General features: G+C 35.4%; 1 protein-coding gene across 1 annotated transcript in view; it reads left to right on the forward strand.

Annotated features, from left to right (window-relative positions):
- Positions 1-1,881: 1,881 nt before the first annotated feature.
- Positions 1,882-27,194, forward strand: part of SNX7 (sorting nexin 7) — a 485,686-nt gene continuing 460,373 nt past the window's right edge. Inside the window, exon 1 of the mRNA XM_050778514.1 lies at positions 1,882-1,885. The gene's annotated coding sequence lies outside the window, so the exon portion shown is untranslated. The remainder of the gene's footprint in view (positions 1,886-27,194) is intronic.

A 27,194-nucleotide genomic window follows, 5' to 3' on the forward strand; every position in this document is an offset into this window, starting at 1 on the left:
TGGAAGTTCTGGCTAGGGCAATTAGGCAAGAGAAAGAAATCAAGGGTATTCAGTTAGGAAAAGAAGAAGTCAAATTGTCCCTGTTTGCAGATGACATGATTGTATATTTAGAACACCCCATCATCTCAGGCCAAAATCTCCTTAAGCTGTTAGCAACTTCAGCAAAGTCTCAGGATACAAAATTAATGTGCAAAAATCACAAGCATTTTTATACACCGGTAACAGACAAACAGAGCCAAATCATGAATGAACTTCTATTCACAATTGCTTCAAAAAGAATAAAATACCTAGGAATCCAACTTACAAGGGATGTAAAGGACCTCTTCAAGGAGAACTACAAACCACTGCTCAGTGAAATCAAAGAGGACACAAACAAATGGAAGAACATACCATGCTCATGGATAGGAGGAATCAATATCATGAAAATGGCCATACTGCCCAAGGTAATTTATAGATTCAATGCCATCCCCATCAAGCTACCAATGACTTTCTTCACAGAATTGGAAAAAACTGCTTTAAGTTCATATGGAACCAAAAAGGAGCCCGCATTGCCAAGACAATCCTAAGTCAAAAGAACAAAGCTGGAGGCATCACGCTACCTGACTTCAAACTATACTACAAGGCTACAGTAACCGAAACAGCATGGTACTGGTATCAAAACAGAGATATAGACCAATGGAACAGAACAGAGTCTTCAGAAATAATACCACACATCTACAACCATCTGATCTTTGGCAAACCTGAGAAAAACAAGAAATGGGGAAAGGATTCCCTATTTAATAAATGGTGCTGGGAAAATTGGCTAGCCATAAATAGAAAGCTGAAACTGGATCCTTTCCTTATACCTTATACGAAAATTAATTCAAGATGGATTAGAGACTTAAATGTTAGACCTAATACCACAAAAACCCTAGAAGAAAACCTAGGCAATACCATTCAAGACATAGGCATGGGCAAGGACTTCATGTCTAAAACCCCAAAAGCAATGGCAACAAAAGCCAAAATTGACAAATGGGATCTAATTAAACTAAAGAGCTTCTGCACAGCAGAAGAAACTACCATCAGAGTAAACAGGCAACCTACAGAATGGGAGAAAATTTTTGCAATCTACTCATCTGACAAAGGGCTAATATCCAGAACCAACAAAGAACTCAAACAAATTTACAAGAAAAAAAACCAAACAACCCCATCAAAAAGTGGGCAAAGGATATGAACAGACATTTCTCAAAAGAAGACATGCATACAGCCAGCAGACACATGAAAAAATGCTCATCATCACTGGCCATCAGAGAAATGCAAATCAAAACCACAATGAGATACTATCGCACACCAGTTAGAATGGCAATCATTAAAAAGTCAGGAAACAACAGATGCTGGACAGGATGTGGAGAAATAGGAACACTTTTACACTGTTGGTGGGATTGTAAACTAGTTCAACCATTATGGAAGACAGTATGGTGATTCCTCAATGATCTAGAACTATAAGTACCATATGACCCAGCCATCCCATTACTGGGTATATACCCAAAGGATTATAAATCATGCTGCTATAAAGACACATGCACATGTATGTTCATTGAGGCACTATTCACAATAGCAAAGACTTGGAATCAACCCAAATGTCCATTAGTGACAGACTGGATTAAGAAAAGGTGGCACATATACAGCATGGAATACTATGCAGCCATAAAAAGGGATGAGTTTGTGTCCTTTGTAGGGACATGGATGCAGCTGGAAACCATCATTCTGAGCAAACTATTGTAAGAACAGAAAACCAAACACCACATGTTCTCACTCATAGGTGGGAACTGAACAATGAGACCACTTGGACATAGGAAGGGGAACATTGCACACCAGGTCCTATTATGGGGAGGGGGTAGGGGGGAGGGATTGCATTGGGAGTTATACCTGATGTAAATGACGAGTTGATGGGTGCCAATGAGTTGACGGGTGCAGCACACCAACATGGCACAAATATACATATGTAACAAACCTGCACGTTGTGCACATGTACCCTAGAACTTAAAGTATAATAATAAAAAATAAAATATTTCTAGCAAAAACGAGTTTTAAATTCTTTCTCACCAGAATTTTCCCTGGTGCGAGTTTTAGAGGGGCCAGTTGGTTGCCTGATAACAGTTTCTAAAGTAGATCCCACAATTAAGCTCTATCTTCTTGAACATTTGGGAGAATAGTTTTACAAAGAGGTTGATGCCAATATTTATGTCACTGGTAGAGAATGGTTCAGATATTTGAAATAATTCTAAAGGGATTTAGTTGGCATTGACTTCAGAGCACAGCCTGAGAGACCTAATTCTTTGAACATCAGAGACTTACTAAATTGGAAGAGCACATTCTGAGAGACGTAATCCTCTGAACATCACAGACCTTACTCCTTTGAGACCTAAAGAGTAAGGCAAATTCCAATTTCTAAACAAATTTTAAGAGCCATGTTTTGGGCACACATTTACCTATGTAACAAACCTGCACGTCCTACACATGTTTCTGGAACTTAAAATAAAATAAAATTTAAACAAAAAAATTCAAATGAATAAATTATATCTGCATGTGTCAATATGAATAATTAAAAAACATAAGCATTATTGAAAGAAGAAAGTTACAATTATTGTATACATTGTCTTAACATTTACATTATTGAAATAGTTTTGGACACGTATACAAACTGAGACAAGCATGAAAACATTTAGTGGAATGATGGCATGCATACTAACCAGGGTAATGACTGCCTCTGAAGAAGAGGAAGTGGTAAGTGTTGTGTGAACTGGAGTTTTACTTGAAGCTCTAACTCTTCCCCCAGCCCCCTATACTGTTAACAATAAAGAAATCTAAAACAAATATGAGAAAAATGGTAATATTTTTAAAAATGAGTGATAAGTACATGGGTCTGTATTTCCTGTAAACACAGGAAATACATCATCTATATTTTCCTGTAAATTGAAAAAATATGAAATACATAAAAATTTATAGCAATTAACTTAAAATATTTATTTGTAAGCACTCTACATTAAATTATTATGTGTCAAACATGTTATAAATACTTTTCTCAACTTGCATAATTTTGTTTTTGGTGCTTTTAAACATTGAGAAGTTTTAATTTTTTCATTAAGTTAAATCTGTCATTTACATTTTTATTAGTTCTACCCTTACTGTTATATTTATGAAATTCTTTTCATTTCCAGGAATCAATAAGCATTGCAGTTTATTTTATTCTAGTTCTTTTTTTTAACCTTCAATTTAGTACATTATCTAGAATTAACTTTAACTTACGTGCTAGGTATCTCTAAATTTCTGTTTTATATTACATTTCAATAATTATTCAATATCTCTGAATCGTATTATAAATGATCCTTTCATTCTCACTGACTAGAAATGAACTTTTCTCATACACTAATTTTATATTATCTCATGCTAGGCTTTATTTTTAAGATTTCATGTTCTATGTCTCAATATCTGTTAATAGCTTTCTTTCTGTCCTCTCCTTCAGCTCCCAACTATGCATATGTTTAATATTTTTTGTCTTGGCTAGTCTCAAACATTTTTCTTACTGATGAACTCTAAAATCATTTTTGTTAGGTTCCAAATAAAACATTAAAATTGTGACTGGAATTGCACTGACTCTGTAAGTTAATTTGAGAAAGAACTGGCATTTTTCCACAGTAACTAGATTTTCCATTTAGTAACATTACATTTCAGCATTTATTTAAGTTTTACTTTTGAGACTCATAATATTTTTCTCATTAGCTCTAAAAAATTTCTAAATTTCCTATATCTTAACATTTTTGTTAACTATTTTTTTTTGTTTTTCTGTTACTATTTAGTTATATTTTTATGATTATTTGTAGCATAAAAGAAAGCTATTGTTTTGCATATTTACTCTGTATCTGCACATTGCATAACATCCTCACATGCTTGGGTATTCTAGCTTGGCTTTAATGTCTTTTGAAAATACCTATAGAGTGGTTTCATTATATTATTTTGCATTATTGTTTTTTTCTTTTTAGCTTGTATTTTAGATTCAAGGGATATGTGTGCAGGTTTGTTATAAAAGTGTATTGCATGATGCTCAAGTTTGGGGTATGATTGGAACTGTCACCCAGGTAGTGAGCATGGTACAAAGTAGATAGGTTTTCAGCCCTTTCCTCCTTCTCATCCTCCACTGTCTTACAGACCCCAGGGTCCATTGTTCTCATCTTTATGTCAATGTGTACCCAAAGTTTAGCTCTCACTTACAAGTGAGAACATGTGACATTTGGTTTTCTGTTCCTGTTTTAGTTTGCTTAGGATAATGGCCCCCAGCTGCATCCATATTGCTACAAAGGACATGATTTCATAGTCATGGCTGGGTATTACTCCAATGTATATATGTTTATTTTCTTTATCTAGTCCACCATTGATGGGTTCCTGAGTTTATTTCCTCCCTGTCTTTGTTATTTTGAATAGTGCACTAATGAATATATAGGTGCATGTGTCTTTTTGGTAGAAAAATTTATTTTCCTTGGGGACTATACCCAGTAATGGGATTGTTGGGTTGAATGGTAGTTCTATTTTTAGTTCTTTGAGAAATCTCCAAACTGCTTTCTAGAGTGGCTGAACTTATTTACCTCTCCCCAACAGTGTATAAGCATTCTCTTTTTGCCATAACCTTGCTAACATTTACTGTTGGTTTTTTTGACTTTTTAATAATAGCTATCCTGATTGGTGTGAGATGGCACTAAAGAGCTTCTGCATAGCAAAAGAAATTATCAACAGAGTAAACAGACAACCTCCAGAATGAGAGAAAATATTCACAAACTATGCATATGACAAAGGTCTAAGTCCAGAATCTCCAAAGGACTTAAACAAATCAACAAACAGTAAACAATCCCATTTAAAAGCAAGCAAAGTACATGAACAGACACTTCTCAAAAGAAGACATATAAGTAGCCAACACATGAAAACATGCTCATCATCACTAATCATCACAGAAAAGCAAATTATTTTCTATTGCTTCACTTCAGCTATACCAGGGGTCTTCAAAAAGTTCATGGAAAATGCATATTATGAAAAACTATGCATAGATTTCAAACTAGTTTGAGGCCCTAAGAAGGACAAGATATCAGTTTGGAAAGAACCCCTATCAGAGCAACATGAATTCTGCTAAAATTGAAACAAGAAACAACATCAAATTTATGGTGAAGTTTTGGTAAAAGAATGGTGAAATATTGATGCTTTACAGAAAGATTATGAGGAAAATGCCCCAAAGAAATCAGTAGTTTATAAATGGATGATTTGTTTTTAAAAAGGACTAATGACATTGAAGATGAAACCCACAACAATGGACCATCCACATTAATTTGCAAGAAAAAATTCATCTTTTTCATGATGAAAAAGATGATGAAAAGTCTTCATGATGAAAAGTCCTAATTGAAGAGGACTGATGATTAACAGCAAAAACAATAGCCAACACCATAGACATCTTAACTGGTTCAGTTTACACTATTCTGACTTAAAAATTAAAGTTGAGCAAACTTTCCAGTCAGTAGATATCAAAATGGTTGTGCTCAGATCAGCTGCAGGCAAGAGCAGAGCTTTCCATGGAAATTTTAAACAAGTGGGGTCAAGATCCTGAAGCATTTCTTTGAAGAATTATAAAAGGAGGTGAAACATGGTTTTACCACTATGATCCTGAAGATAAGGCACAATCAAAGCAATAGCTACCAAGAGGTGCAGGTGATCCAGTCAAAGCAAAAGGAGGCCATTCAGATCAAGAGTCATGGCAACAGGTTTTTGGGGTGCTAAAAGCATTTTGCATTGTTGACTTTCTGGAGAGTCAAAGAACAATAGCGTCTGTTTAATATGAGACTGTTTTGAGAAAGTTAGCCAAAGTTTTAACAGAAAACACCCAGGAAAGCTTCACCAGACAGTCCTCCACCATGACAGTGCTCCTGCTTATTCAAAAGGACAACTTTGTGAGAGTTTTGATGGGAAATCATTAGGCATCTACCTTACAGTCCTGATTTGACTCCTGACTTTTCTTTTTCTTTTTTTTTTTTTTTTGCCAATCTTAAAAAATCTGTAAAGGACACCCATTTTTCTTCAGTTAATAATGTAAAAACAACCCCCCCCCAAAAAAAAAAACTCTGCCTTGACATGGTTGAATCCCCAGGACCCTCAGTTCTTTATGGATGGATTAAATGGCTGGCTGGTATCATCACTAACAAAAGTGTCTTGAACTTGGAACTTATGTTGAGAAATAAAATTTATATTTTTATTTCTATCTTTTATTTTAGTTTTTCCATGAACTTTTTGAAGTCCCTTCATATTTTTATTTATCGCTTGTTGGGAAATTTTAGAATAATAGTATGTCTCTGTAGTAATAGTGGGCACCCTTATTGTATTACTAACTTAAATATGTGATGTCAGCTATTGGCCAGAAATATATATTATTACTTTTCTGAGAAATTAATGGTAAATTCATAGTTTATTGAAAAATTTTGATCCAGCATGAATAAGTTAGATTTTCTGATATTAATTCAGATTTTCTGATTTTGATTTTTAAGATATGGCAATCAACGTACTTTGCTCACCTCCCACACTTCAACCTAAAATATGACTGCTTTCTTTTCTCTTTTCTTGAAGAAACTAGATATTATTACAGGTGAGTTTTCTCAATGTTAAAACAGTGTAAGTGCATCAGTTTGAGGAAAAATACTTGACTTGTTGATGACCATGCTCACTAACTTCTTTGATTGTCAGGGACAAAAAATTCCATCATATATTTAAGGAAAATATTAATGGTTTGGGAAAATCAATATTTTAGAAACTTTTTATTAATATTAATAATATATTATATACTATACTATGCACTATGAGGAACACAGACATAAACATTAAATTGTGAAACAATAATGAATTTTCTTAGGCTTACTTTGTTTAAAAAAGAATAGAAGAAAAAAATTCCAACAGATCTATAAAATGGAATTTCCTGGACTGAAAAATCATTTAGCTTTTCTAAAAAAAGTGTTTCTTTTACAGACTACACTTTGATTATAAAGGTCTTATTCCTTATGCATAGAAAACCAGCAGAGATGATTATTCCAAAGATAGCATTAAATGTCTAATATTTTTAAAACAGAAAGAATACATGAAAATTTTATACAGAGAATTATCTACCTCCTGCTATTGGCAGTTTCTTAGTTTATTAATGTATCATTGCTGATTTTCTGTATAATAAGGCATACTTGACTTTGTTTGATTGGTTGATTCATTGCTAAAATATTCCCACAGAGACTGAACTGTGATAGACAGTCTGGAGAGTCTGGTCACTCTCTAGGTAACAGCATCCAGCACCGTGACTAGGATACCTTCTCTCTCACATACACACACATATAAATTGTTTCTTATTAAAGAATATATTCCCAAGTAGGACATTGAATTATAATAATAGAATTGTAGAGTAAGTCAATTTTTTCATTTTGAAGATGCAGAAACTGAGGTTCAAGGAGGTTAAGCAATGTCCCTGGGATGATGTAACTACATAGAAGGTTCTCTACAGTGGAAATAACCTTCTGACTGCTTGTCCATTACTTTCTCAGCCGCACCATACCAGTGAACAGTAGAGGCAGGCTGTTAGTTTTTAAAATTTGAATTATGATTCAAAAAAGAATGAACAAAGTTTATTTACTGGTTTTTGGAGTCTCCTTTCATAAATATTACATTCTGGTGAAAGCTATACCAAGGGTGGTTAGGTAAATTACCAAAGAATCTCTAGGCTAAACAGAATTTGTGAAGTGAGAATCTATCTCAGACTTGAATCTGCTGAAAGCTCTATATCTGATAGATGCTTTGAATTTATATTGAAAGTTTGGAGAGAGAGAAAGAACGAGAGAGATGAGAGAGAAGAGAAAAAGGGGGAATGGAGGAAGAGAGGAAGAAAGGAAGGGATAAAAGAAGAATAAACAAATCTGGCATTGGAAGCATTTTTAAGAACTGGATATTAGATACAATACATCACTTCAGAAATCACTCTTAGAAAGTTATCTAATGTATGCAGAAGCTATATTTACTGTTTAACTCTATTTACTTTAAAACCATATTTTAATATGTTTTGAATTATTTTATATTTTTATTTGTAATTTAATGTGGTCTCTTTTGTTAGCAGGCTACCATCTATCTTTATTCTCTTAATGTTCAACTAAACAGAGATACAGCTCAAAGGGTACAAATAGGATGTTAGTCAAAGGATACAAAATTTCAGTTAGACCGAAGGAATAAATTCAAGAGATCTATTGTACAGCATGGTGGCTATGCTTCATATCAATGTATTGTGTACTTGAAAATTGCTGAGAATGGATTTTAAGTGTTTACACTACAAATAAATATGTGAGGTAATGCATAAGTTAATTAGATTGATTTCACTATAGCACAATGTATATACATTTCAAAACATCATATTGTACACACAAATTCGTACAGTTTTTATTTGTCAACAAAAAAAAGAATACTAAGAAAAAGTAATAACAAATGAAGACTTGAGGGCTTGTGATATCCATTCAGATTTTCCATCTGTGCAGGCCAGGCGTATTTGGTGTTTTGGTGGGAGTGGTTTTTATATGTATGACATTGCCTTGTGATTGCTGTGGTCATGTGCAAAAGACATAATTTTAGACTGAAAAAATTTATAATAAAAATCATTACATATTAAATAAATACTTTGCCACTTTAAATTTCCAGTTGAGTTGGAGTGATTTTTTTCTGTTCTGTTTTCTTTTTCTTTTTGATTAATTTTATTTGTTCTGAAAAGTATATATGCATTATTAAATACTCTGAATTTTAAAAGAAACCTACCAGGATTTATTTGTGTAAATTAATCTTGAGTATTAATTTTGGGTGGATGGTTCCATTATGAATTCTAGCAATACTCATTTTTTAAGCACAATTTAAAAAATACCTTCACAGGTGAAAATATTCATTTCTATATTTCATGAAGAGTTTTGTAAGAGTTTCCTCTACATTTTATCTCTCTTTATTTTCTATAGAATCTTAGCTGGAGAAATATCATGTGGAAACTTCCGGGAATTTTCCTTGTAGGGTAAATCTATAACAGAAGCTTCAGGAGGGCAGATATTTTTATCTGCGTCTTTACTATTGTATCATCAGAAGTTAAAATAAGGTTTGACACATAGTAGGTACACAATAACTATTTGATGAAATGAAAGCAAACACTTGCATACACACTTGCCTCTTCTTGGCCCTTCAGCTAGTGAACATGGATGTGACATGGGAGTCCATTCTGAGCCATGAATCCTTGGGCCACAAAATAGGAAGTTGAAAGAGGTATGAATCTCAGAGCTATAGAATAGCTTGACATAAACTCTAACTCTTGATCAAAAAGAAATACAATAATCTCTTCTTAAGGTCATTGTTATCTGGAGATTTATGTTACTCATGAGTGAAACTCATCCAAATCCTGAAACTTTGCTTTTTAGAAAACAATAGAAAAGTAATGAGTCAAGTTTGATAGAAGTCTGTTGACTCTGAGATAATTTTTTAAAATTAAAACAATTTAATAAACACTTGATGAACCTTGTCAATTTTATGCATATCTTTAATTTTTTTTAATTTTCAGTAGCTTTAGGGGTACAAGTGGTTTTTGGTTACATGGATGAATTGTAGAGTGGAGAAGTCTGACATTTTAGTGCACCCATCACTGGAGTACTGCACACTGTACCCAACAGGTAGTTTTGCATCCCTTACTCCCCACCATTCTACTCACTTCTGAGTCTTCAGTGTCCTTTACACCACTCTGTATGCTTTTGTGTACCCAGAACTTAGCTCCCATTTATAAGTGAGAATATGTGAATGATAGATGGAAATCCAAGTCAAAACTTAATCCTAGGCCAGGTGCGGTGGTTCATGCCTGTAATCCCAGCATGTTGGGAGGCCAAGGCAAGAGGATTTCTTGAGTACAGGAGTTCAAGACTACACTAGGCAACGTAGTGAGACCCTATTTCCACAAAAGAAAATTATCAGGGTGTGGTGGTGCACACCTATGGTTCCAGCTACTTGGGAGCTGAGGTGGAAGAATTGCTTGAGCCTGGAGGTCGAAGATGCAGTGAGGTGTGAGGGTGCCACTGTGATCCAGCCGGGGTGACAGAATAAGACCCTGTCTCAGAACAACCAACCAACCAAAAGCTTAATCCTTGTAAACAATGAGGAACTATTTATTGAAACTGGACTGAAAGAAACTTTGGAAAGAATGAAGTAGAAGTAAACTGCCATTTGTTATATTTTTGATATATAAGAGGTATGTGTTTGTGTGTGTGTGTGTGTATTTTGTTCAAATAGATATGTAGTGTGTATCTCGAAAGACTTCATAAGATATATATCTATATATAAAACATTGATATATAGATATAGATATCGAAATCTCAAGTCCTTCAAGATACACACTATATTTGTATTTGAACAAAAGTAAGAAAGGAATGCTCATAATATTTAAGTAACAGCTTAAAGTCATTCAGGTAGTAAGAGGCAAGTTCAACTGAACTGTGGCTTTGAAGCTATTCTCTTCCCACTCATTCATGGTAAGAGTGTGTGATAACCATTAAAAGGTAGACACTGAAGCCATCTAAACCCTGTTTCCACCTTAGAAACATAACATACTCAGATTACATCACAATTAATAATCTCCTGTGTATACAAATTATATGACTCAAATTCAATGAATTTCATTTACAGCGTATGGGAATGTATTATGTTAACGGTGAAATATTGCATAAAAAAGATGAAGCCCATTCACACTGTGAGACCTAAGCCCATTTTATCAATGGCTAGCAGATTCCAGAATAAACAAGCAAACAAACAAATTTTCAGCAAGCCGTTAACTGAGAAGCAGCATGGTTTAAGTAAAGCACTGAAAACAATGCATATGAAACTCAACAAACTGCTTTTGGTTAGGGTGACTAAATTTGTAGATAGAAAAATTCTATAGACATAGTGTGTTTGGATTTTAGCAAGTCACTGGTCAAAGCATGTGAGAAAGAATAAAGGATAACAATGAAATAGCAGTAGACAATTGATGGGTTCAAAAGTGGTAGGTGGACTATATCCATACTGTTGACTAGTGGATTGATAGAAATCTGAACCACTAACATTGCTTTGTGGTCACATCCCATATATACTTCCACATTATTCCAATTAGTAGAGTACTAGTCTTAGACCTGTAAGTTGGATTTGCATTATGAATCTTATAAGATTACAAGATTTGTAATGCAAAGTTCATAATGCATTCATAAGATTACAAGATTCATAATAGAAATACAACTTATAGGTAGAGATTATTCTGTTCTTTAAAATATTTTATAATTTCAACCTTAGTATATTGAATAAATAATCTTTTACAGCAAGTGTCTTTTGAAACAGAAACTGATATTAGGAGAAAATAACCTTTTGCTAAAAAATATTACATGGCAAAATTGTCAAAAAGTAGATTAGAATTCTTCCTTCATTGCAGATTTCATTATTCTCAAAGGTGCAGATAGCGTGATCTCTGATATTAAACACTGGTGGCCTGATCCTGTGTACACAATTTGCCTTTAAAATATATAGCTAAGGAAATATATGTGGAGCAGGTACACAGGTTGGAAATCACAGGATCTTTTCCTAATTGCTAAGGCTGTGAATGGCATGTTTCTGTAGGTGCTGAAAGAAGGTTGAGCCATTGGAGGCTGATCAATCTTGCTTAGTCTGCTATTGTTTTAGGAACAGTGAGAGCAACACCAGAAACCTCGAACATTGCCAGCATTGTATATAATGCAGGGCAGACAACAATTGTCTTAATATTTACAGCTGTCACTGAGAGACTACACGAGATTTAGGGATAAACGATCATAATCATTATAGTCTTGTATTTATTCCTGCCCCTTCATTATTAGTTCTGGATATGGCATATTTATATCTTAAATTAAGAATGATTTGTTCCCATGTAGTGCCTATCACTTGAGGATTTCAACGTGCTTTATGAGCAATGGGCTGAGTTTACATCTAGCCCGGAACTTCTGCCAGAGCTCTTCTGAATCCCCCTGGAGCTCTTCTGAGTGTGCTACTATTTCCTTAATGGCACTTCTCGCTCAGATCATCTCTGTTGGGATGACAAAGAATTCTGCTGAGGTTTAGAGGAAAATGTGAATTTGAATTTGGAGCGCTAGCTCTTTAATCCTCCCAGCCCTCTTTGAAGTAGAGAAGTGATGAGTATTATTGCATCCATTTTCTAGACTGAGTTTCAATGGGTTGCCATTGAAACCACCTCTGCAGAGGTGATTTGCAGGCCTTCGGCTGTCCTCCACCATATGCTGCCTCCCTGCTATAAATTGAAGTGGGAAGAGAACAGAGAGATTTGGATCCCAGAGCTTGTTTCCATGAAATTAAGTAATGTCTGATTTTTAGGCACTTAAAATGGATGACTTAGTTTCCTGTTTGTGAGGTGCGGGTACACACACAAGATAGAAAATAGTTTGAGCTCTATCCATCTAATCTATTATTGTAAGATTTGCTTTTTAAAAACACCTTTTAATTTGACTCACTTTTTTATATTTTTGAGTGAATTTCTGTTACCTCTACTTCATACTCATGCATAAATTATTATTGCGTAGCCTTCTATTCTTGAACAAACATTATTGGAGCAATTCCTTGAAAAATACTGCATTGGAAGCTGCACTGGGTAGGTAGGGGGAGGAAAAAGTGTTTAGTTTATTTGTTTCGGAAGCCAGAGTATACATTAAATAATGCTTCATATGCCATCTCAAAGATGCATAATAAATAAGTTGTTTTTTATATTTCACACACTTTTTCATCTTTGAAAAGTTTTCCGATATATCCTCCCAACATAAATACACACACACACACTCACACACACAAAATTTGAAAGAAAAAAAAAGAAATATTCTTGGAGCTCTAGAGATAATCAGCACCAAAATCCTGACACTTTTTCCCACTGTTTTCTTGTGTTAAAAACACACCACTTCTGTCAGTTATTGCTAGATTTTTTTTTCAAATGCAGGCGTATCCTGCTACCAAGATGGAAATGTCATTACAAAAACTTTAAAGTAGTTTTTCAAAAATCAACAGGATGGATTTTTAAATGCCTATTCATCAATAATGCCCTATCACTGGGACAGCACTGAAAAAGCATAAAATTCTCTGTGTTTAGGACTGCTGTATCCCATAATGGCTCAATGGCTAATTGCTTTATAAAAACCAGAGGCAGTATTCTTTCCACACCTTATTCTCAGGATGCAGAATTTGATTAATTGATGTTGGATGATTGGCCATCATAAGGTATGACATTTAGCCCAGACAAATGAAAGCTGGTTGAAAAAAAATTGTGTGCAAAGGCATTGAAAAATAAGATCTGGAAGGGTCAAAGGGCAACAGGAAAAAGCTATTTGACGGTTAGCTCATATTTACCTTATAAATTTTTTAATAATGGTCGATGCATTTTAATCTGACTGTCTTACAGTCCGAAGTGTAAGTCAATGTAAAAGCTAATTGCAGTAAGCAAAAGTGGTATTTAATGCACTGGACACTTTAACTATCAAAGTATTGTATCTCTAATTAGTGTTTGTAACTGATGTGACAGCAGTTTATAGAGCACCAAAATAGTTCCTAATTTGTCAAGTGGGTCTGAAGCTTATGGCAGCTTTCTGATCATCTCCCTTGCCGCAGGACCTGAAAGCACCTTCAAAAAGCTTTCTCTCATTGATCTTTAGTCAGATGCTGACTGAAAAGCAGACAGCCCTGCCAGAAAGAAGATAGATAGGTGCTGCACTAGCATGAAAAACACCGCACCCTTAATGAAAAAGGTTCCTGCATATAACTCATGTGTGTGTACAAACACATTCACACAGGCGGTTTCGACAGGGATAGGAGTCCCTGGAAATTAAGGGGGAATGCATTTGCCATTTATTTTTTCATTCTTCTCACATATAAATGCCCACCATGAATGTCTGGAATGCACTAAGCAGGTTATTTGTTAGTTCCTGCGTAGTTTCCCTTTTTGTCTCTCACTAAGGTTGGATGCTTTAGTGTTTAGCTTACAGTTTTCAGAGAGTCAGTAAGCTAATGCAGCCACATAAGATAAATACGAAGCTGTGGGGTTGTCTTCAGGATAGACAAAGGATTATTTGATATTAATTTTGAACTTGTTTAAGAAAAACTACAATTTCAAATCTCGTCAATGTTTTGTGACAATCCTTTGCTATTTGTCTGGTGCTAAGTGATGCTGCTGACCGTAATAATCTATCAATATTGTATCATAATTGTATTTTGAAATATTTTATATAATTTGCAAAACATCTAAGTAAAGTTACCAGCAGTGTGAATTTGTCAGCAATTCATTTAATTTGTCAGGATAACAGAATGCATTACTAAAGATAACACGATGATTATCCCACCCACATCGTATCTCATGGTCAAAATGTGAAAAGAACACACTCTTAGCAGTTGTGGGGAAAAGTTCATTGAAAAAAATGCAAGCACCACATAATTAATGAGAAAATATGTTATGGTTAACAAGTCCAAACAGCAATTTTTGCCTCTCACTGGCCTCGGTGCTCAAAACTTTTTGTCTTTTATAAATGAATCTTCAGAATTGCAAGTTGCATTGCTGTATCTGTTAACTCAAGGCCATTTCCAAGTAAATTTTAGTTTGATATTAATTATGGGGGAAGTGTATACAATTTAGTTGGCTAAACAGGGGAAATTCAAATGAAATATACCACAAATTAAAATCTCTCTCCAATTTCTTATTCTTGTTCGCTTCCTATGTTTTATAGATTGAAAGATGGTCCATTGTCTTACGAAGATCGCAAACCTGAGAGTATTTCCTCAACACGGTGCCTTCCTCAACCATGTTCCTGTATCAATCCATATCCAGTCCTTCTCCAAGTGTTAGACTTATCACTTAATAGTTTTCAAATCTGTCTACTACTCTCAGCCTCCACAAACAACAACCTAATTTACTTTCATCTCTTAATGGGATACTGCAAGGGCCTCTTAATGAGTATTCCTTAATCCCATTCTATCTCACACAAACCTATTCTTACACGATATTCCCTTGTATAAAAAGTTTAATGCATTGGATTCTAAATGATTTGGTCTCAGGAGTCCTTCATACTATTAAAATTATTGAGAGACTCCAAAACCTTTTCGTTTTTGTGGATATATCTATTGATAGGTACCATATTAGAAATTGAAACTGGGAAATTTAAAAGGTTATTTATTAATTCATTTTAAAATAACCATAAGCACATCACAAATTAGAAATACTTTTTAGATGAAAAACAACTGTATTTTCCCAAACTGGTAGTGACAAGTGCAGCATTGTTTTATATAGTTCGCAAATATTATTAAGGTCTAGATTGACAAAAGATAGACTGGATTCTCATATGAATGCAGAATCTCTCTGATTCTGCATTCAATTTATTTCAATATATTGTTTTAGGTGAAGCATGTGAAGAAAATCCAGTTTCTGAAAGATATACAGTTTGAAAAGAGTGGAGTATTTTAATAGCCTTTTCAGGTATTCTTTCTTGATATTACACCAAAACTTGACAAATGTTTCTTAAAAGGTAGTTGCAATGTGGAATCTGGAAACATATCAATGAACTTTTTGTCTTCTGTTATATTAAAATTCATTGGTCTGTCTAGCATTTTGAATGGATCCTTTACTTATGAGTGATTTTATATCATGCATTCATTTGGAAAAGACTAGCTTACTGAGTTACTTAGATCTCCCAAATGTTGACACATTTCATTACACAGCATCAAAATATCATGTTTGTTAATATTACTACCACACATATGAAAAGTCTTTACAAATTAGGAAGTTGTCAAGCTCATGGTAGTAGATATACATTTTCCAGCGTTCACTTGAAACTGCTAATTTTAGCATTTATAACAATTAGTATTTTTCTTGAAATGATGGACTCAGTGCATTCTTGTAAAATATCTGTCACATACCAATTCTAAATAACCATAGTGTGACTATAAATTTTTCTTTCAAGTAAAAATTGAGTTTTGTGGAAAGATCAGCTAGATCAGTTTGCAACTCAAATAATTGCACAAATGCTTGTCCTCAAGGCAACAATCATACTTTCCTTTAAAAAAAAAAAAAATACACAGCTTAAAGGTTGATATTTAATGGGAGTGATGTTTTTTGCTTCTTCACCAGGGTATTCTTTTTTTTTTTTTTTTTTTTTGCTTTTTAAGATGGAGTCTCGCTCTGTCGCCCAGGCTGGAGTGCACTGGCGAGATCTCGGCTCACTGCAGGCTCCACCTCCCGAGTTCAGGCCATTCTCCTGCCTCAGCCTCCCGTGTAGCTGGGACTACAGGCGCCTGCCACCACGCACCAGGGAATCCTTAAGTGACTCTGGCTCCCCACTGTCCTTGGAAGTGCCTGGGAGAGTGCAGTCACTACTAGTATAGTTCAGAGCAGCAGCCTCAATTTGTTCATGTTAATGTGCTTCCTTCCGTTGCTTCTGCACAACAGTGTGAGTAGTGATATGGCTTTTTCTAGAATAAACCATGAGGTTAGAAAAATGTATTCAACTCTGAATATTTCAGTACCACTTCACAAATGGTATAAATTAAAACGCAATACATTTTCTTCAATGATTAGTTGGTGCTGACATTAGATGCCTACAAGCAAAACAATAACCTAACAAATCTGAGAGCTGGTTCACTCATAAGGCAAAAGTACAATTCTCAGAGGAGAAATAAACTCAGTCCTCATCTTTGTACCTAAGTCTTCAACAAACTACTGCACTGTTGGAATGTGACAGTACCACGATTTATTTCACTGACTTTCTTTTTTTTTTTTTTTGAGACAGATTCTCCCTCTGTTGCCCAGGCTGGAGTGCAGTAGCTCTATCTTGGCTCATTGCAACCTCCGCCTCCTGGGTTCAAGCAATTCTCCTGCCTCAGCCTCCCGAGTAGCAGGGATTACAGGCACCTTCCACCATGCTGGGATAATTTTTGTATTTTTAGTAGAGATGGGATTTCACTATATTGGTCAGGCTGGTCTTGAACTCCTGACCTCAAGTGATCCACCTGCCTAGGCCTCCCAAAGTGCTGGAATTATAGGCATGAGCCACCACGCCCAGCCCTCTCTTACCGACTTTCTTCCAGAGATCTTCAGCAGTGTCAACTCTACAGAGCTTTGTTAGTCTTTCAATGATTGTGTCTCCATCCAAAACAAAATATAACTTAATCTGTAAGGTGTTATAGTGGATTTTTCATTTCTGGTCTGAAAAGTAGTGAGCAATTTTTGGCTTTTAAAGAGCTTATCTTACCTACATATAAAATATTCAATTCCTTTTCCTTTAAACTCTGATTGATTCTACTTAAAATGATGCCACAACTTTACTAGCACCAAATATTATTCCAAAAGTTCTGCTGCATAAAACACATCAGTAATGCTGAGGAAAAGATAGCTTTTGTCATAGTTTCATTTCTTATTTACAGTTTTGCTCCATTTCTTTGCAGTACATTCCTCTCTTCTGTGAGTCAGAGAACTCTCTGATATGTCAGTTTCATCTTCTTAGCATCTTTAGACCTCACTAGTACAGCTATGGGTTAAGAAAGCAAGTCTTTAAATCTCCCTTTAAAAGTCAATGATCTATCCTAACATATAACAAAAATTTATTATAAATAAATTTTTTAAATTTTAGAACAGAATATTATTTCACTATAAGACAGCAACATTTTTGAAAAAAATAATTTTGAAAGTTTGCAAAACTAAAAAATATGAATGCAAAACCAGACATGAAAGTAATTTGAGCTCTTTGTGCGTTCCTGTATGGGTGCAAAGAAAACTTCAGGGTTTCAAAATAATAGTTTGTTGAAAGATAACGGGGTTACAAAAATTATAGCAGATATAACAAAAATAATTAGTAAGAATACAGTGAAAGTACTGATAAAAAAACTGAGTTAATCTTTGAAAATGCAAATATCTATACATTAAGATTATGACCTTAGTAAATACAGATATGCAGATAGTCATCTGAGAAATAACATCATAGTTTACATAGCTCTGGAATGCTCCACTGTGAACACACACTGTGAGAGAAAGTGTGTAAAAGATAAAGAGCTTTTTAGTATTACTTAGGAAAATAGTTTTGACCTTTGGGATCCCCCGAAAGAGCTACGAGGACCTTCAGGGCTCTTCAGATCACATTCCGTGTACTGCTGATGTGATGGATGTTCACTCAATTCTCTTAGGATTAAAATAAAATTCTTTAATATACTTGACACAACCCTCAAAGTTTTCACCTCTCTGTACAGCTCTACCTTCACCTCAAACCTGCCCAGCTGCCTGGACTCCATATCAAATTCTCTTCTTCCAGGGCATGACTACCAGGCTCACTCTGCCTGAAATTCTGTATGGGCTCAGAAATTACCCAACACCGTGAAGTTGACTGCTTAGCTTCCTTCAGTTATTTGGGCTTTTTAAAATTCATATCTATAAAGTTCAGAAAGGGCTTTGTGCTCACCATAGCTAAGTCATTATTTTCAGATGGGTCTAGGCTTTTCTTGTTAAGATGAATGGTAATTTACCTCTCTTGCACATTCCCGCATCACCCACTCTCCTCTGGAGTTTTGTACTCTAATAATTTTTAGGTAAAACAATAATTTATATTATTAATGTAAGTAAATATTACTGCAGAGAAAAGTAATGTCTTAAGAATCTATTTCATTTCTTTTACATTTTTTCCTGCAATTATGAAATGTCTTATTTTTTCACATGTGCACTATACTATATATATTTCAACATTTAAAATTACTTTATATATGCTATCATACATTTATCACTATTTTTCCAAATGCTCAAAAATACCAAAATATGTTAATCCCACTTTTCCCTTTAAAAATCTTTCATTTTACTCAGATCTGTATTAATTATAGATTTTAAAATCTTTCTAAAATTATTTTTATCTGTATCTGTGCTAATTACAGGTTAATTTTTAGGCATGCCACACAGTTGTCATCCTGGTTTCTTTTCACTTTTATCCAATAAAGGTGGATAAAATACACTACTCTAACAGCTTTCTAAGAAAGGGCATATGAGAGGTAGATACAGAGTCCTTGATGTCAGGAGGTATCCTTGTCTAGTCTGGTTCTTGATTGACAGACTGCTGTCTTTTTGGAAGTGGTGGAGGGAGTGATACTGTGGTGTTTCCTGTTGATATGCAGATTTTCATTTGACCCTTCTGTCAATCTGAAATTTTACCCTTACTGTTTACCACATCTAGTGTCCCTAAATTCTGAACATTTTGTTTCAATTTATGCGGGAAATTTGCCTCCTCCATTTTGTGTGTGTGTTGGTGGGCAGGGAGGGATGCTTACTATTCATCAGATAGCTATCCGGTGTGAAGAAGGAAGCTTGCTATCTGACTCTCCAGTATACAGGCTTTCTATACTTTCCCCATTCTAAACATGCACCTCAATCCCAGTTTGCTTTACCTGGTGCCTCAAAGTCCTGAAGCTTTCAGGGGTTCAATGCTCATGTCCCCTTAGCTCGCGTTACCCTGTAGTCTGCTTTGCCCTGTTGAAGCAGTAGTTATTTCTCTACTTATTTTCTGTTTTCTAAAACATTTTTTGAAATAGCTTGCCTGACTGCTCATTTTCTTTGTGATATAATGTATTAAAAAATAAATATTCTTCTTTCATTTTGGGTCTTGGGAAAGAGAAAAGATGAATTCATCTGGTGAATCTGGCATCTTTCCTAAAAGAATAGTGTCCCTGAAAAAACATTTCTGAGGTACACCTAATATGTATGTCAAACACAGAATGACCAATTGTCCTCATTTACTTAGGGCTAAAGGGTTTCCTAGGATGTGGGACTTCCATTGTGATGACTGGTAAAGACCAAGGCAAACCAAAATTATTGGTCACTCTAGAATGGCTTCCTATTATGGTATACTTAGAAGTAGTGCATCCTTCTGAATGGGAAGCACTTCTGTTATTTCCAGTGGGTTCAAATATCATTCACAACTATTTGTTGGGTATCTACTATGCATAATGCACTATGCTAGGCACTTCAGAAGGAACATAAGTCAGGTTATCAACCCCATAAACTGTTAGGGTCTTTTTTCTTTACTTGTCTTTCTTCTTGACATCAGTAAAGGTACATCACTTAGGGTAAAGACACAAATCCTAGAAAATAATCTGCCATCTATCTCACTACAACAGATTTTGTCCTTGAAAGTTCTGTTGTACGTGTATGTGTGTATGTGTATATTTCCTACTTTTTTTTTCTTTTCAAAAATTAAATCCTACTACTTGTTACATTTGATTGTCACAGATGCTGGATTTTGTGGTCATGTTATGAGCATTAAAAATTCAACGAGCAGACATTGTCTAATTCAGAAGAGTGATATTGGTGTCATAGTTCTAGGGGTAGCTGTAATCTACAGAGAAACATGCCCAGTGCTATAGGCATAAGAAAAAAAGATAAACAAACAAACAATACAATTATCACACCAAAAAAATTCCTTAATATTATCAAATATTAATTTCACTAATAATGAACACTTTTAAACTTGTCTTTTACTTGCCATTTCTGTTGCCTTTTAATATCTTGGGACCTTCTCTTTCCATGGCTGTTAAAAAAATTTCCATATCCCGCCCAATACTACCCTTAGGTCAGGCCATTTGGGGCACTTTTCCCTTGTCTTCATGCACTAGAGGCTCCTCTTTGGGTCCCCCTTTTGGTGTGTACTTCTCAACAGGTGAAGAGTCTCAGGACCAAAGAGACACACCTATCTGAAGCTTTCCCCCTACCCTCAGAATGTGCTCCAACAACTTGTGTCACCAAATGGCTCTGAGCTTGCTTCTAGGACTAAACTGTCCTCTTCTTTTAATCTGTTCAAAATGCATATTCGCTTGGCCTAAACAGTGGCAAAGAGTGGCATTTGCAAAGGAAGGGACTGTAATGGAACTTGGATTTACAGACTGGGTTGTCCACTATCCACGTAACATGCACAAATAGCAGGATGGAGTCAGGGATGAGAAGAGAAAAGGGTGGAATCTTTTATAGATCCATTTTGTGCTTTTGTCCTGGGCCCTGTAAATGTCAGAGGTGGGTCTGTTCTTACAGTTACTTCTAGTTCTCTCTTAACAGCTTCCTTTTCTCAAAAAAAAAAAAAAAAAAAAAAAAAAAAAAAAAAAAAGCATATGTTACTATTCCTAGGATTATATATTAGACCATTTTCTCACTAATAAATTCTTGCCTAATCCTTCTGTATTAGTCCATTTTCACACTGCTCTAAAGAAATATCTGAGGCTGGGCAATTTGTAAAGGAAAAGGGTTTAATTGACTCAGTTCTGCATGGCTGGAGAGGCCACAGGAAACTTACAATCATGGCGGAAGGTGAAGGGAAAGCAAAGATCTTTTTTCACATGGCAGCAGGAGAGAGAGAGAGCACAAGAGCAGAGAAAACTGCCTTATAAAACCATCCGACCTTGTGAGAACTCACTCACTAACACAAGAACAGCATGGAGAAAACCGCCCTCATGATCCAATCACCTCACATCTTGTCCCTCTCTCACACATGGGGATTACAATTCAAAATGAGATTTGGGTGGGGACACGGAGCCAAACCATTTCACCATCTACACCTTGTATCGATGATTCTCAGAACTAAATTTGCACTAGACTGTCACATTCAAATACTTTAAATAAATTTGTTTGCTATGCCTGTGCCTCTATTTAGGATCCCATGATTACCTCAAAATTAACTTGCTCATAATAGAACATGCTACCCCCACCTCCAAATCTGATTTTCTACCTAGATTCTCTACCTTGTCTAACTAGAAATATGAAAATATCTTTCTTATCTCCCCTCTTCTTTCATTTATATTCACTCATTATCGAGATCCTGTGCATTGTAATTTTTTCTTTTTTTTAGACGGAATCTCGCTCTGTAACCAGGCTGCCGCGCAGTAGTGTAATCTCTGCTCACTGCAACCTCTGCCTCCTGGGTTCAAGCGATTCTCCTGCCTCAGCCTCCCTAGTAGCTGGGACTACAGGCACAAGCCACCACACTCAGCTAATTTTTGTATTTTTAGTAGAGATGGGATTTCACCATATTGGCCAGGATGGTCTCGATCTCCTGACCTCATGATCTGCCTGCCTCAGCCTCACAAAGTATTGGGATTACAGGCATGAACCACTGTACCTGGCACATTGTAATATTTTAATCTCCATCAAATGTGTCCACTCTCCTAATCTTATGGCCTTATACGTTCATTGCCTCTTAGTGAATTCAGGATTTAATTATTTAACTGACTGACTTATACGTGCTTGTAACAGACCTTATTTTAATTTTCTTTCCTGAAAACTACTCTCCATACTGTCATGACTAACAAAAATCCATTAGCATATCATAATTGCTTTCAAAATAACATTGAAACTTATACATTGTATATGTACTCTAGACCCTATCCTAGTTCTCCAAGTCATTTTCTCAGTGTGTACTCTTTGTTCTTCCAATACAGAACTGGTTACAAGCATCACTGTCCGTATGGTCTCCATGCTTCCACGCTCTTTTTCTATTGCTACTTCTGGCTAATATTTTCTCAACCTTTGAAGACATAGCTAGGTGCATCCTTTATCCCTCCTCCCATGGTGCTTCCCTGGCTTGTTGTGCTGTTCTCTTTCATAGAACCTACCACACAGTGGTGTAAAGTGTTTTGCCAAATGTCTCCCCACGTAGACTGTGTTCTCTTGAAGGGCAAGGATTCTGTACTGCTGATCTTCATTTTCTCATAATCTGGTATAGTTCCATTTCTGTAATTAAAGAGTGATCTATAATTGAATAAGCAAAATGAAAAAAATCACAGGCGGGTTGTAAATTGAGATTTTGCATTTAGGTAGACTTCCATTAAAACAAAAACTCTGGCACTTATATTCAGAAAACAAACAATAACAAATGCTGATGAAGATGTGGAGAAAGGGGAACCCTCGTACACTGTAGGAATGTAAATTAGTACAACCACTATGGAGAACAGTTTGGAGGAAGTGCCTCAAAAAAACTAAAAGTAGAGATATGATATGATCCAGCAGTCCCACTGCTGGGTTTATGCCCAAAAGAAAGGATATCAGTACATGGAAGAGATATCTACACTCCCATGTTTGTTGCAGCACTATTCACAGTAGTTAAGATTTGGAAGCAACCTAAGTGTCCATCAACAGATGAACGGGTGAAGAAAATGTGGTACATATACATAATGGAGTACTATCTAGCCATAAATAGAATGAGATACTGTCATTTACAACATGGATGAAACTGGAAAGCATTATGCTAAATGAAATAAGCCAGGCACCGAAAGATAAACATTGCATGTTCTCACTTATTTGGGGGATCTAAAAATCAAAACAATTGAGCTTATGGACATAGAGAGTAAAAGGATGGTTATCAGAGGCTGGGAAGGGTAGTGGAAGGGTAGGTTGGGAAGGTGGAGATGGTTAATTGATACGAAAATTAGATAGAAAGAATGAGTAAGATCTAATATTTGAAGCACAACCGGGTGAGTATAGTCAATAATAACTTAATTGTACATTTTAAATAACTAAAAGAGTGTAATTGGATTGTTTGCACAACAAAGGATAAATACTTGAAGAGATGGATATCCACTCTCCATGGTGTGATTATTATGAATTGCATGCCTATAACAAAACATCTCTTGTACCCCATAAATATATATACCTACTCTGTACCCACAGAAATTAAAAATAAAAAATTTAAAAAGATTAACCATTTGTCTACAAATAATTCCCCAGTTTGTCAAATATCTAGAATTTTATTTCATGATAACTTATAAAAAACAGGTTTTAGATTTTTAAGAAATTAAATCTCCTTTTTAAAAAATTTCTGGTATTCTTAGCTGTGTGATTTGGAGCAAATGCCTTAACCTATCTGAGACTCAGTTACCTCATTGCTGAATGACAGTTGATATGAAGATTAAATATGTTAGTGAGACTTAACTGATGCATATATCTTCCTTTTTGAAATGAATGAAAGAAAAAGTTAAGGTGATTTCAGTGTTTTGGGGTCTATAAAAATGGAAGAATTGTTGCTAATTCTATGACAGCTGTGAACTAAGCACCTCAATTTTGATAACCTTCTAAATAACTCCCAAAACTTTACAGAGTGCTGGGTTCTGTGTTATCAGTGAAGCTGGCATATTTCATGCAATTGTCTTATTTACTTAGGCTTAAGCCTCTGGCTTAGTTAGACTTAAAATTATTGATGACTATAAGTGACACAGTTGAATACTAATAGTGATAATGCCCCCAATAATAAGATGAATGTAACGCTTCTATTAAAAATAGTTTTAAAATTCCCTTTGAAGCACATTGAGAAAATATTTCCAATCATGTAGTGCTTCGGGCAGTTGCAAATATTAGCTTCAGACAGATTTACTTGATGGTCAGTAATAGAAGGGAAAGGTGGTTCATAATATAGCAAAAGTTACCTTCAGTGATAAGCTCTGCAAATAAGATTACCCTTTCAGTGTGTTTGAAAAGGGTTTTCTAGCACATTTAGCTGTTTCTAGTTTCCTATCCACAGATGTAGCAATCACTATCAGTAGCACTCTCTTCAAATACAAAGGACAGTGATGCCTGTAATCATGTTTCTAAAAAAATTCAGGTCATGCTTAGATTTATTTGGTATACATTCAAAGGAAACTTCCTTTGGTGTTTTTGTTCACCTCTAAGGAACATCTACCTAAACAAGCCTTTTACTAAGAGTTTAGTTCTTACAGCTATTCTTAACCTTTGATATGTAGCCACAAAATCAAAGGACTTTGGAAATCAGGGGGAACCTCATTGGAAACTTAGTGCTTATGTGAATGAGGAAATTGAATTGAAGCTCCAGAATTTTATGAAACTTGCTATAAGTTGCACAGTTGGTAGCAAGTCAGCATTAACCTGGTTTTACTGACTTTCAGTTTGATATGGCTGGGCTGACTTTGACTCCAAAATGTTTTGGGAGTTCCAAGTGAATGAATAGAGAAAGGGGATACTTGTCTCAGTAGGAACTTAAAAAAGATTCTGAACAGATATTTTCTAGAGCTCAACAGTCCAAGTCATCAGGGCAAGGCCAATAGCAAATTTTTATAAATTCTAGGCTAGAGGTGTTCTCCAAAGGAGCCCAATCTGAGAAGGGAGGGTAGAACACAATCGTTGGATTTCTGGTGAATGGCAGATTTCAGCATCACATTGAGGTTTGAATAGCCACAAGGACACCAGAAACAAATACCAAATTCAAGAAAATGACCTAGGGCTAGGCTTCTCTTCTAGTATAGATTGGTTTGATTATCAGAGGATAGAGGTCTATAAGAAGATATTAGATAGACTATAGAAGTGTGAGGGATATTACTTTCATGACCACAGCCACATAATCTAGGGCCACCAGGGCTCTGTGCAACCCTGGGCACAAAAGGTATGGAGGCAAGTCGGGGAATTTCCTGATCATAATAACCATTGTTACTGGAAGGTGGTCCCTACATACTATTGGGCAGAGTTTCCAGGGTACATGAACTGAGCAGAGCAGAACTTTCAGGTGCTAGACTCCAGGCCAGACCCTTGACCAACCTGTGTAGAGAAAGAGCAGGCGGCAGTTACAAGATCCCGAACTCTTTCCTTCCCTCCAGACTGCCCATGAAAAATGTGCATACCACTAAAGGCCCTTATCTCTTTCTGTGTATAAACATATGGCACTCTTCTAGAAATGCAGGTGGCTTTTCCAGAGAAACTGACAGAGTTGGGAGATAGGAGCACATTATTTCCTCTGAATTTAGGTTGCTGCATACACAGTAGCTTGAACTATAAATTTCATATTAAATAAATCATTTTGTAATACGATTCACCACTATCATTTTCAGAAATAAATTTGCCATCTTTGTATATGACTTAATTCCTCTAAACTGGCACCATATGAACCTTGAAGCCCGTAATGCATGCACTTCACAAATTCGTATGGACCCCAAGTTGATTCAAACTCTCTGGGGAATAAAGTCCATAGTGTGTTACTTGCTTATGAACTCTGGACCAAAGTATAATGTAACTTTCAGAATCTAGTTACTTGGCCTAGTGGCTTTGAGTGTAAGTTTATTATGCCATCACCAACATGTTTATGATCAGTTTTAGCTAGTGCAGGCTATAAAGTACTTTTCCCTTGACCCAGTCAGTTAATTTTAAAATGCCTTGGGCCAAAACTCTCTGTGGGAAACAAGCTTCTGGCATCCCTAGGTAAATTTGTGGTTTATATCTCTTTTTTTTTGTGCTGTTTCACTCCATAAACAATGAGAGTGAATTTTAAATATATACAGCTTTTTCTATTTCCTAACTTTTAAAGTATTTGGCACCTTGGATAAAAAGAATTCAAAATATGCTGCTTAATCTTTTGTTCGAAATCAACATGAACTTACTCTTTATTTGAGGATCACTTAAAAAAAAAAGTATCCTTCTCAGAGATCCTTTCACTATGACCATTTTTCTAAGTTACAGATACAAAGAACGAGAGCTTTATAATTACTTACCATCTGGTGACTAGTTCCTCCTGAAATGCCTTCCACCCATCCATATTTTAATGTCTTTTTCTTTCAATCATGTGTAATACCTCAGCCAAATATATTGGTTTATCAGTTATTTTCCCAGCTTCTCTGGGCGGCATTTGTTGTATGAATATTCATTCTTTTTCCTTCTAGGCCTTCCTCTCTTGCTGATGACAGCTCCACAGTTGCTGAAACACTAGGTCTATACTTTATAGGCAGCACAAAAGGTTTCTGGACTTAAGGTTCCTGATTTGTGTGACTCTCTCTATGTGAGAATCTGAAAGGTCATTCTATTGCTGTTGTTACAAATTGGAAAAACACCAAATGCGGACATTAACCTAGCTTTAGAAGCCAAATTGACTGGTATATCCTAAAGGGAAATAATGTGTAAGCTCTTTTGCTAACTTTAATTATCTATCTATCTATCTATCTATCTATCTATCTATCTATCTATCTACCTACCTACCTACCTATCTTCTATCTATCAATCTATAATCATCTATCTGTCAAAACAAGCTTACACACACTCATGATTATACATACATAAACCACAGCCACTGAAAATAAAAAAT

This window comes from Macaca thibetana, chromosome 1 (genome assembly GCF_024542745.1).
Source record: "Macaca thibetana thibetana isolate TM-01 chromosome 1, ASM2454274v1, whole genome shotgun sequence".
In the NCBI taxonomy this organism is placed as follows: Eukaryota; Metazoa; Chordata; class Mammalia; order Primates; family Cercopithecidae; genus Macaca; species Macaca thibetana.